The sequence below is a fragment of the Cervus canadensis genome, chromosome 7, assembly GCF_019320065.1.
Source record: "Cervus canadensis isolate Bull #8, Minnesota chromosome 7, ASM1932006v1, whole genome shotgun sequence".
Lineage (NCBI taxonomy): Eukaryota > Metazoa > Chordata > Mammalia > Artiodactyla > Cervidae > Cervus > Cervus canadensis.
The window spans coordinates 63,333,459-63,345,369 of record NC_057392.1 but is presented as its reverse complement, the minus strand read 5'-3'; the positions used below and the strand labels follow the sequence as shown (position 1 = coordinate 63,345,369).

The 11,911-nt window shown below is 40.2% G+C and overlaps 1 protein-coding gene across 2 annotated transcripts in view; it reads left to right on the top strand.

The window, feature by feature from the left end:
• Window positions 1-9,571: 9,571 nt before the first annotated feature.
• The window catches only part of MFN1 (mitofusin 1), a 33,007-nt gene continuing 30,667 nt past the window's right edge, over window positions 9,572-11,911 (top strand). The window contains exon 1 of one of the 2 annotated variants that reach the window (XM_043473673.1): window positions 9,572-9,722. The gene's annotated coding sequence lies outside the window, so the exon portion shown is untranslated. Of the gene's footprint in view, window positions 9,723-9,744; window positions 9,918-11,911 lie in introns of those variants that run through there. The other variant, XM_043473674.1, reaches the window with a different exon arrangement.

The window sequence follows — 11,911 nt, the reverse complement described above, 5'->3', positions numbered from 1 at the left end:
TTTGAATTTGCATTGTTTGATTACTAACAAGATTGGGAAGGTCTCAATATGTTCATGAGACACTTTGGTTTCTCATTTTGTGAAGTACTTCTGCATATGCTTTGTTTTTTCGTTGTTGTTGTTTGTTTGAAAGCCCAATGTCCTAACCACTGGACCACCAGGAAACTGCCCTTTGTCCACCTTTCTATTAGGTTTTCTGGTTACTTTTGAGAAGTTCTTTAAAATTTTTAATTATTGGTCCTTTGTTGATGATATACACTGCAGAGAACAGATTCCCGGGTTCCCATCCATTGCTGATGTCTTTTGTTGAACAGAAATCTTTACATTTGATGTGGAGAGATCCATCACATTTCACCTTACAGGTCGTGCTTTCTACAATCTTGTTAACAAACTCCTCTGTAACCCCAAAGTCACAGAACTATTTTCCTACATTTTCTCCGAGTAATGTTGTGGTTGTACCTTTTGTGTTTAGGTCTGAATTTCTCTGTGTGTGAGAATGATTCAAGTTTTGTTTTTGTTCATTCAAGTGAGCCAGTTTCCTCAGTACTATTTGTTAAATAATGCATTCTTCTCCCAGTGATTGATGATAACAATTTGATCATATATCACTCCCCATGGGCATAATTGGCATACAAATTTGTGTCTGTACTCATTATATTCCTGTTTGTTTCTGCAACAGTTTAACACACTTTAACAGTTACTTAAAACATTATAGGTTTCTAGTATGTCTTTCTTTTAATTGGAGTATGATTGCTTTACAATGTTATGTTTCCGTTGTATAATAAAATGAATCATTTCTATGTGTGCATATACCCCCTCCCTTTTGGATCTCACTCCCCAACCCCCATCCCATGTGTAAAATAAATAGCTAGTGGAAGCTGCAATAAAGCACAGGAAGCTCAGCTCAGTACAGTATGTCTTAATATCAGGTAGTGTGAATTTATTCTCTTCGCTCTTCTTTTGAGAATTGTTTTAGCTATTGGTGGACTTTTCCTTCTTCCATGTAAATTTAGAATTAGTTCCAAATTCCATCTAAAGTCTTGTTGGAATTGCATTATAATTATGATCATTTTAGAGGGAATTGACATCCTTATAGTGTTAAATCTTTGCTTTCATAAACATTGTATATTTCTCCATTTACTTAGGTCTCTTTTAATGTTCTATAAAAAATTTTCCATAAAGGTTGTATGCAGTTTTTGTTAAGTCAATAACTAGATTCTTTAGTTTTGGTTGCTTTGACATGCTTTCTTGTTTTCTAATTGGTTACTGCATGTTTATAGGAAAGTCTGAATTTTGAAATATTGATTTTGCATATAGAAGTGTTTGGGTTTTAATCTTAGTTTTAATAGCTGTCTTTCCTTAATTTTTAATGTAAGTCATCATATAATTGTCATAAATTATATACTTGTTTCTTTATTCCTAGTCTGCGAGTCCCGAATGACTCTTTTTTTCTTATCACAGAATTTGTCAGTGCTTCCACTACCGTAAAGAGCAGGAATAGCATTAGCAGGCATTTATTTTTTTGTTCCTAGCCTTAAGTGTAAGACTCCTCTAATCTCCCTGTCAAGTATATTTTCTGTAGGTTTTGGTAAGTAGCCTTTAGCAGTTTTCTTAGTTTTGAAGACTTTTTATTGTAAGTAGGATTAAACTTTAGCAGTGATTTTTTTCTATAGCTATTGAAATAAATGTGGGCTTTCTCCTATAAGTCTGCTAATATGAATTCCATTGGTTGATTTTCTAATATTATCTTTGTATTTCTAGGAAAACTGTACCTGTAGAAAAAAAATTTTTTAACACAGTGTTGGATTCAGTTAGCTAATATTTCACATAGGATATTTGCCTCTACAGTCATACATGTGATTTTCTTTACTTACACCCTCTGTAAGTGGTATTAAGGTTATTCTAGTCTTATAAGTGAGTTGGACTGTTTTTTCCTCTTGTTCTATGCTTTGCAAAAATCTATGTGAGATAAAATTAATCTTTTCTTGAAAGATTTAGTAAAGGGTTATCTCTAAAGTCATTTAGGCTGGCTTGTTTTTGGTGTATATGGGAAATTGCCATTTCCATTTTTTGAGTACTTACTAGTTTTTCATAAGTTTTGAAATAACTGAATTTTAGTTTTTGTTAATCTCTATTTGTTTTATTTAGCCTTTATATTTAAATTTTTCCCCCTTTCTTCTTTATGTTTACTCATGTGGTTTTTGCCTATGAGTCTTCTATAATAAGGAAAATGATGGATTAAATTACTTATTATATGAAAACACTTATTTTTATAATTTATAACATGTAATGTCACTTTTATTTGAAATACAATAATTATATTAAACATATAGTTGTTATTTGTAAAGTGATACTGTTATGATTTTAAAAATTCAAATAATATAAATAAAGCAAAAGTTACCTTTGAGATTCCTTGTGTTCAAAACTGATTTTGAGTGGTTCAGGATTTCACATAGCTACTAACTGGCATAGTGTAGATATGAACTAAGGTCTTCAGATTAAGTTACATGCCCTTTCATTAAAAGATTTCTTCTTCAATTTATATTTGTTGAATAAACATGAAGATCTCAGGATGATAACTGCTTTCACCTTTTGCATGCTAGTTGATGCTTGAAATTCATCCTGAAAATTTCATTCCTTTTTGCTTAATGCCTTAACTTGATTTTAAATTATAGTACTTGTTGGTCAGGCAAGTACAACAGAAGTCTTTTGATTTCAGAGTGTTTTATGCTTTTTAATTCATTATCTCTTTCCCTACCCTCCCTCTCTATGCCATAAACAAAAATGCTTACATAAACAGTATACTAATTATTTCTGCTAGGAATCCTTAGAATTGTGCTTCTATCAAAATTTCTTTTACAATAAAGACCAAGCATAGTCTCTTACTTCCATGTCAGCTGGGTTACAGTGTGTATCAGTTAGGGTTCAGAGGATAAGAAATTTATTGCAAGGAATTGAGGACTGGCTAGGCAAATCCATAATATATAGGGGTAAATATATATCTATATACATGTAGATATATACATCCAAAATGTATTGGGATATACATATATATGTGTGTATACTGGAATATTACTCAGCCATAAAAAGAATGAAATACTATAATGCCATTTGTAGCAACATAGGTGCACCTAGAGATTATACTAAGTGAAATAAGTCAGAGAAAGACAAATATCATATCGTATCACTTACATGTGAAATCTTTAAAAAAAATGATACAAGTAAACTTATTTATAAAACAGAAAAAGAATCACAGACATAGAAAAAAAAACTTATGGTTCCCAAAGGGGAAAAGAGCAGGGAGGAAGGGGTAAATTAGAAGTTTGGCTTAAGCAGATACGAACTACTATATATAAAATAGATAAGCAGAAATGTCCCACTGTATAGCACAGGGAGCTATATTCAATAATTCAATATCTTGTAATAAACTGTAATAGAAAAAATCTGAAAAAGGAATTGTACATGTGTGTGTATATATATGTATATAAAACTGAATCACTTTGCTGTACATCAGAAACTAACAAAACATCATACATCAATTAAACTTCAATTTGTTGACAAAAAAATAAGCTAAAAGGAAAAGAGAATTTAATCCATCCAAACTGAGGATTATAACCCAGGAAACAAATTCTCAGAAGCTCTAAGAGTTGCTTCATTGGTCAGGAGTTAGAGATGCAGTTTTTTTGGGTTTTTTTTTTTTTTTTTTTGAGATGCAGGTTTATAGATTTTTGAGACAAAGAAATTATATAACATATTGACAGGTTAGCATTGTATCGATAGTTCAATCAACCAAGGTTTTTTTTTTCTTTTTCAATTACACATGTGCAGACAAGGCTTTGGTCAGTGCCACCCCTTGTGCCCTTGCCTGAGATGAAAAAAATACATTAAGCATAGAATTACAATGTAATTCTGTCTTGTGAAGAATGGGGCCAACCTTTTCTCATAGGGTGATTTCATCCTCCTGCTTTGAGAAGGTCTGTTTAATGTGTCATGTAGATGCACACCACACATGGTGAAAGGTCTGACATGAAGGGAGCATGTCATTTGTCTTCCTTTATTTTAGTCTGATTGTCCTTCCACAGAATATTTAAGATTTTCCTTATCAAAAATTTTTAAAGGGTGAAAAACCAAACCATGCTCTAAGGAAAATACAAGTGTAATAGGTTGGGCATTTTCTCCCCAAAATATGTGTCCAAGTTCTAACTGTTGATATCTGTGAATATGATCTTACTCAGAAATAGCACCTTTGAAGATATAATTAAGTTAAGGATCTTGAGATGAGATCATGGATTTAGGAGCCAAGATCCCAATCCCCATACTGAATCTAGTGACCAGTGTCCATATAAAAGAAAGGAGAGAGATATTTTAGACAAGGGCAGAAGGTCATATGAAGATAGGGGCAGAGATTGGTGGGTGACATGTATCCTTAAGCCAGGGCTTCCCTGGTGGCTCAGATGGTAAAAGACTCTGCTTGCAATGCAAGAGATGTCAACCAGGGAATGCCTCTAGCCAGTAGAAACTGGAAAAGGCAAGGAAGGAACCTCCCCCTGGAGCCTCCAGAGAGAACTTAGTCCTGCAGACACTTAGATTGTAGACAATATGGCCTCCATAAGACTGTGAGAGAATTAAAATTTTGTTTAAAACAAAAGCGAAAAGCACAAGGGCAAGTCATCAGTAAGACTTGGGCAGGAACTAACAGTCGATCCTGCAGTCCACAGGCAGAATGCCTTTATTAGGCAAATATCAGATCTGCTCTTAAAATCTTTTAACTGATTGGATCACCCAGTATCCGAATTAACCTCTTTTACATTCAGTTCAGTCCCTCAGTCATGTCCGACTCTTTGTGACACCATGGACAGCAGTACGCCAGGCTTCCCTGTCCATCACCAATTCCCGGAGCTTACTCAAACTCATGTCCATTGAGTCACTCATGCCATCCAACCATCTCATCCTCTGTCATTCCCTTCTCCTCCTACCTTCAATCTCTCGCACCATCAGGGTCTTTTCAAATGAGTCAGTTCTGTGCATCAGGTGGCCAAAATATTGCAGTTTCAGCTTCAACATCAGTCCTTCCAAAGAATATTCAGGACTGATTTCCTTTAGGATGGACTGGTTGGATCTCCTTGCAGTCCAGGGACTCTCAAAAGTCTTCTCCAACACCACAGTTAAAAAGCATCAATTCTTCAGCACTCAGCTTTCTTTATAGTTCAACTCTCACATCCATACATGACTACTGGAAAAAATAGCTTTGACTAGATGGACCTTTGTTGGCAAATGTCTCTGTTTTTGAACATGCTATCTAGGTTGGTCATAGCTTTTCTTCCAAGGAGCAAGTGTCTTAATTTCATGGCTTCAGTCACCATCTGCAATGATTTTGGAGCCCCAAGAAAATAAAGTCAGCCACTGTTTCCACTGTTTCCCCATCTATTTGCCATGAAGTGATGGGACTGGATGCCATGATCTTAGTTTTCGGAGTGTTGAGCTTTAAGCCAACTTTTTCACTCTCCTCTTTCACTTTCATCAAGAGGCTCTTTAGTTCTTCTTTGCTTTTTTCCTTAAGGGTGGTATCATCTGCAGATCTGACGTTATTGATATTTCTCCTGGCAGTCTTGAATCCAGCTTGTGCTTCATCCAGCCCAGAATTTCGCATGATATACTCTGCATATAAGTTTAATAAGCAGGGTGACAATATATAGCCTTGACAAACTCCTTTCCCAATTAGGAACCAGTCTCTTGTTCCATGTCCAGTTCTAATTGTTGCTTCCTGACCTGCACACAGATTTCTCAAGAGACAGGTCAGGTGGTCTGGTATTCCCATCTCTTTCACAATTTTCCAAAGTTTGTTGTAATCCACACAGTCAAAGGCTTTGGCATGGTAAATAAAGCAGAAATAGACGTTTTCCTGGAACTCTTGTTTTTTCAATGATCCAATTGATGTTGGCAATTTGATCTTTGGTTCCTCTGCCTTTTCTAAATCCAGCTTGAACATCTGGAAGTTCATGGTTCACGTGTTGTTGAAGCCTGGCCTGGAGAATTTTGAACATTACTTTACTAGCGTGTGAGAAGAGTGCAACTATGCGGTAGTTTGAGCATTCTTTGGCATTGCCTTTCTTTGGGATTGGAATGAAAACTGACCTTTTCCAGTCCTGTGGCCACTGATGACTTTTCCATATTTGCTGGCATACTGAATGTGGCACTTTAACAGCATCATCTTTTAGGATTTGAAATAGCTCAATTGGAATTCCATCACCTCCACTAGCTTTGTTCATAGTGATGCTTCTTAAGGGCCACTTGACTGCATTGCAGGATGTCTGGCTCTAGGTGAGTGATAACACAATTGTGGTTACCTGGATCATGAAGATCTGTTTTGTCTAGTTCTTCTGTGTATTCTTGCCATTTCTTCTTAATATCTTCTGCTACTGTTAAGTCCATATCATTTCTGTCTTTATTGTGCCCAACTTTGCATGAAATATTCCCTTGATGTCTCTAATTTTCTTGAAGAGATCTCTAGTCTTTCCCATTCTATTGTTTCCCACTATTTCTTTGCATTGATCACTGAGGAAGGCTTTCTTATCTCTCCTTGCTATTCTTTGGAACTCTGCATTGAAATGGGTATATCTTTCCTTTTCTCCTTTGCCTTTCACTTCTCTTCATTTCATAGCTGTTTGTAAGGCCTCAGCAGACAACCATCTTGCCTTTTTGCATTTCTTTTCCTTGGGGATGGTCTTGATCACTGCCTTCTGTACAATGTCAGGAATCTCTGTCCATAATTCTTCAGGCACTTTGTCTATCAGATCTAATCCCTTGAATCTATTTCTCACTTCCACTGTATAATTTTAAGGGATTTGATTTAGGTCATACCTGAATGGTCTATGAATGGTCTAGTGGTTTTCCCTACTTTCTTCAATTTAAGTCTGAATTTGGCAATAAGGAGTTCATGACCTGAGCCACAGTTCAGCTCCCAGTCTTGTTTTTGCTGACTGTATAGAGCTTCTCCATCTTTTACATAGTCAACTGACTATAGATGTTAATCACAAATAATCTCCCAGAAATACCTAGGGTTAGTGTTTGGTTGAATAACTGGATACTAGCTCCTACCATAAAGTAGGTATTAGTATTCTGCATTTGTGGATGAAGTACCTGGGGCTCAGAAGGATAAAGGGGCGTCAATTGCAAAACCGTGTCTCTTGCCAACTATAGAAAGTCCCAGGACTTTCCTTTGAGCCATATGTAGAACAGGAGCAGCAACACTCAAGGGATGTTAGAAATGCACACTTGGACCCAGTGAATCAGAATCTGCAGTTTAATAAGATCCTCAAGTACAAAATTCCTGAGTACAAAGTTTGAGAAGCACTAGTCATGGTTGGAGGAGAAGGCAATGGCATCCCACTCCAGTACTCTTGCCTGGAAAATCCCGTGGCCGGTGGAGCCTGGTAGGCTGCAGTCCATGGGGTCGCTAAGAGTAGGACACGACTAAGCGACTTCACTTTCACTTTTCACTTTCACTCATTGGAGAAGGAAATGGCAACCCACTCCAGTGTTCTTGACTGGAGAATCCCAGAGACAGGGGTGCCTGGTGGGCTGACATCTATGAGGTCACACAGAGTCAGACACGATTGAAGTGACTTAGCAGCAGTCATGGTTGGAAAACGTCAATTTTCAAACCAATCCCAAAGAAAGGCAATGCCAAAGAATGCTCAAACTACTGCACAATTGCACTCATCTCACACGCTAGTAAAGTAATGCTCAAAATTCTCCAAGCCAGTCTTCAGCAATACATGAACCATGAACTTCCAGATGTTCAAGCTGGATTTAGAAAAGGCTGAGGAACCAAAGATCAAATTGCCAACATCCGCTGGATCATCGAAAAAGCAAGAGAATTCCAGAAAAACATGTATTTCTGCTTTATTGACTATGCCAAAGCCTTTGACTGTGTGGGTCACAACAAACTGTGGAAAATTCTGAAGGAGATGGGAATACCAGACCACCTGACCTGTCTCTTGAGAAATCTGTATGCAGGTCAGGAAGCAACAATTAGAACTGGACATGGAACAACAGACTGGTTCCAAATAGGAAAAGGAGTACATCAAGGCTGTATATTGTCACCCTGCTTATTTAACTTATATGCAGAGAACATCATGAGAAACACTGGGCTGGATGAAGCACAAGCTGGATTCAAGACTGCCAGGAGAAATATCAATAACCTCAAATGTGCAGATGACACCACCCTTATGGCAGAAAGTGAAGAAGAACTAAAGAGCCTCTTGATGAAAGTGAAAGAGGAGAGTGAAAAAGTTGGCTTAAAGCTCAACACTCCGAAAACTAAGATCATGGCATCCAGTCCCATCACTTCATAGCAAAAAGATGGGATAACAATGGAAACAGTGACAGACTTCAAAATCACTGCAGATGGTGACTGTAGCCATGAAATTAAGAGATGCTTACTCCTTGCCAAGGAAAGTTATGACCAACCTAGACAGCATATTAAAAAGCAGAGACATTACTTTGCCAACAAAGGTCCTTCTAGTCAAGGCTATGGTTTTTCCAGTGGTCATGTATGGATGTGAGAGTTGAACTATAAAGAAAGCTGAGTGCTGAAGAATTGGTCCTTTTGAACTGTGGTGTTGGAGAAGAGTCTTGAGAGTCCTTGGACTGCAAGGAGATCCAACTAGTCCATCCTAAAGGAAATCAGTCCTTGATATTCTTTGGAAGGACTGATGCTGATGCTGAAACTCCAGTACTTTGGCCACCTGATGCACAGAACTGACTCATTTGAAAAGACCCTGGTGCTGGGAAAGATTGAAGGCAGGAGGAGAAGGGGACGACAGAGGGTGAGATGGTTGGATGGCATCACCGACTCAGTGGACATGAGTTTGGGTAAACTTCGGGAGTTGGTGATGGACAGGCAGGCTGGGCTGCTGTGGTCCATGGGGTCGCAAAGAGTCGGCCACGACTGAGCGACTGAACTGAACTGAGTCAAGGATTGGCTCCGTGATAAATAATCTGCTTGCAAATGCGGGAGACAGGTTGGATCCCTGAACCTGGAAGATCCCCTGGAGTAAGAAATGGCAACCTCGTCAGGTATTCTTGCCTGGAAAATTTTGTGCACAGAGGAGTCTGGAACGCTAGAGTCCATGGGGTCGCAAAGAGTTGGACACGCGAAGAGCTGGATACGAGTTAGAGAGTGCGCGCGCACACACACACACACACACACACACACACACACACACACACACACACACACAGCTAAGGCAGTCTGTAAGTCAAAAGGTTTTTCTTTATTGCTGATGGCCGAGCAAGCAGGATTCCTTGTCTTGCACCACAACCCAACCTCATCTCGCCGCACCTGTCCTCCTTTTCGCTCTTCCTCACTACACCAACCACTGGCAGCTAGCGACGCCGAGGCTGGGCAGAGCTTTGGAAATTTTGAAGGCAGTGGGAGGTGAAGCAGAAGCTAGGGGAACTGAAAAGCATTCTTGTAGCAGCATTCCCTGCCAACAAAAACTCTGTCCTGTGCCCTTAAGAAATATGACGTTCGGCGAAGACGCACTTCCGGTCATGGAGCCAAACAAAATCCGGGAGGGCAAGAGGCCGGAAGTAACCGCCCTCGCGCCTCTCCTCCCGCCCCCTCTTAATTTCCCAGCATCTTTTGGGAGAATGAGGCTGCTTGAGGGCTGTGGCTGAGGTGCGGTTGCTGGGTGACAAGTCGGAGCCCGGACTGGGTGAGTGCCCGCTGTCTCGGCCGCGGATCGGTTCACTTTGCTCGGGTGACCTTCGTCCTGCCGGGGATAGAGGACGGGGAGTCGTGCGCGGGGCGCTCTGTGAAGAGGCGCCGCCGCGGGGTCTGCGGCAAAGGAGCGAGCTGGAGGGGTTACGAGTGGGGCCGGCGCCCGGGTCGGGCCCGCGGAGCCCGCGAGGTCAGTGCCCAAGGAGTCGGGCGGCCGGGTCCGGGCCAGGGCTCGCGGGACGGGGGTGGGGTCTGGCCCCGAGCCCCGCAGGCGGGGCTCCCGCGCCTGGTATGGAGGACGGGCAAGGCCTTTCTCCAAGGAAGGCGTTCACAACCAGCTGAACCGGGTGGTTATTCTCACCGTGCTTTCTCTCGCAGCCATTCGGTCATTTCCTGACCCCTTGGAAGTCTCAGCCTTCTTTATGGCTGCTCTGCTCCATTTTACACACATGCACACAGGGATTAGACAGGTGTGTGATCGGTTTTGTTGGGTGCTCTTTATGAGAGGCTACCACGAAAAATTATTTTTCTTAACTTAAATTCCTTGAAGTTCTTGTTACTTTGGCTGGAAACGTTGATGCTCTTTATGAGGCTTGTCTCCTTATTTGCTGCGATGAGAACTACTACTTTCTAAACGTTTGTATTGCTCTTTTTAAAGCTTGCCTCCTTATTTGTTGCGACGAAAACTAATTTCTAAACGTTAGTATTGCATCAAACGTTAATATGATGTTGGAAGTTTTATTTACTCACTCTGCCTATCCACCTCCACCCACCTAGAGGTCAAGGTTGAGAGACAGTAACTTATTGTTGGTGAACTTGGCTTCATCTCACTCATCCTGTTCCCTGATGTAGTTAAGTCACATGCACTCTTACTAGCATGAAAACAAATAACCCATTCAAAACAATGGGCAGAGGACCTGAATAGACATTTCTGCAAAGAGGACATACAGATGACCAATAGGCACATGAAAAGATGTTCAACTTCAATAGTTATTAGAGAAGTGCAAATCAAAACTAAAATGAGATATCACCTCACAGCATTTAGAATGGCTGTCATCAAAAAATCCAAAAACAACACATGCTGGAGAGGGTGTGGAGAGAAAAGAACCCTTCTATATTGCTTATGAGAATGTAATAGTCACTATGGGAATCAATATAGTCACTATGGAGAGCAGTATGGAGGTTCCTTAAAAAACTAAAAATAGAGCTACCATATGATCCAGCAATCCCACTCCTGGGCATATATCTGCAAAAGAACATCCAAAAGGATACATGCACCCTAGTGTTCATTTTAACACTGTTTACAATAGCCAAGACATGGAGGAAACCTAAATGTCTATCTACAGAGGACAGGATAAAAAAGATGCAGTACATATATTACAATGGAATATTACTCATCCATTAAAAAGAATGAAATAATACCATTTGCAGCAACATGGATGGACCCAGAGAGTGTCATACTTAGTGAAATGAGTCAGAGAAGGAGAAATATCCTATGACATCCCTTGTATGTGGGATCTGAAAAGAAATATACAAATAAATTTACAAAACAGAAAAAGACTCATAGACTTAGAAAAGGAACTTATGGTTGCCAGGGGAAGGGATAGTTAGGGACTTTGAGAATGTCATGTACACACTGCTGCTGCTGCTGCTGCTAAGTCTCTTTGGTCGTGTCCGACTCTGTGTGATCCCATAGATGGCAGGCCACCAAGCACCCCTGACCCTGGGATTCTCCAGGCAAGAATACTGGAGTGGGTTGCCATTTCCTTCTCCAGTGCATGAAAGTGAAAAGTGAAAGTGAAGTCGCTCAGTCGTGTCCGACTCTTAACAACCCCAAGGACTGCAGCCCACCAGGCTTCTCCATCCATGGGATTTTCCAGGCAAGAGTACTGGAGTGGCGTGCCATTGCCTTCTCCGCTTGTACACACTGCTATATATAAAATGGATAATCAATAAGGACCTACTGTATAGCACATGGGACTCTGCTTCATGTTACATGCTAGCCTAGATGGGAGGAAGGTTTGGGGGAGAATGGATACATGTATATATATGGCTTCCCAGGTGATGCTAGTGGTAAAGAACCCACTTGCCAATGCAGGAGACACAGGTTCAATCCCTGGGTCAGAAAGATCCCCTGGAGGAGGGCATGGCAATCCACTTCAGTATTCTTGCCTGAAGAATCAT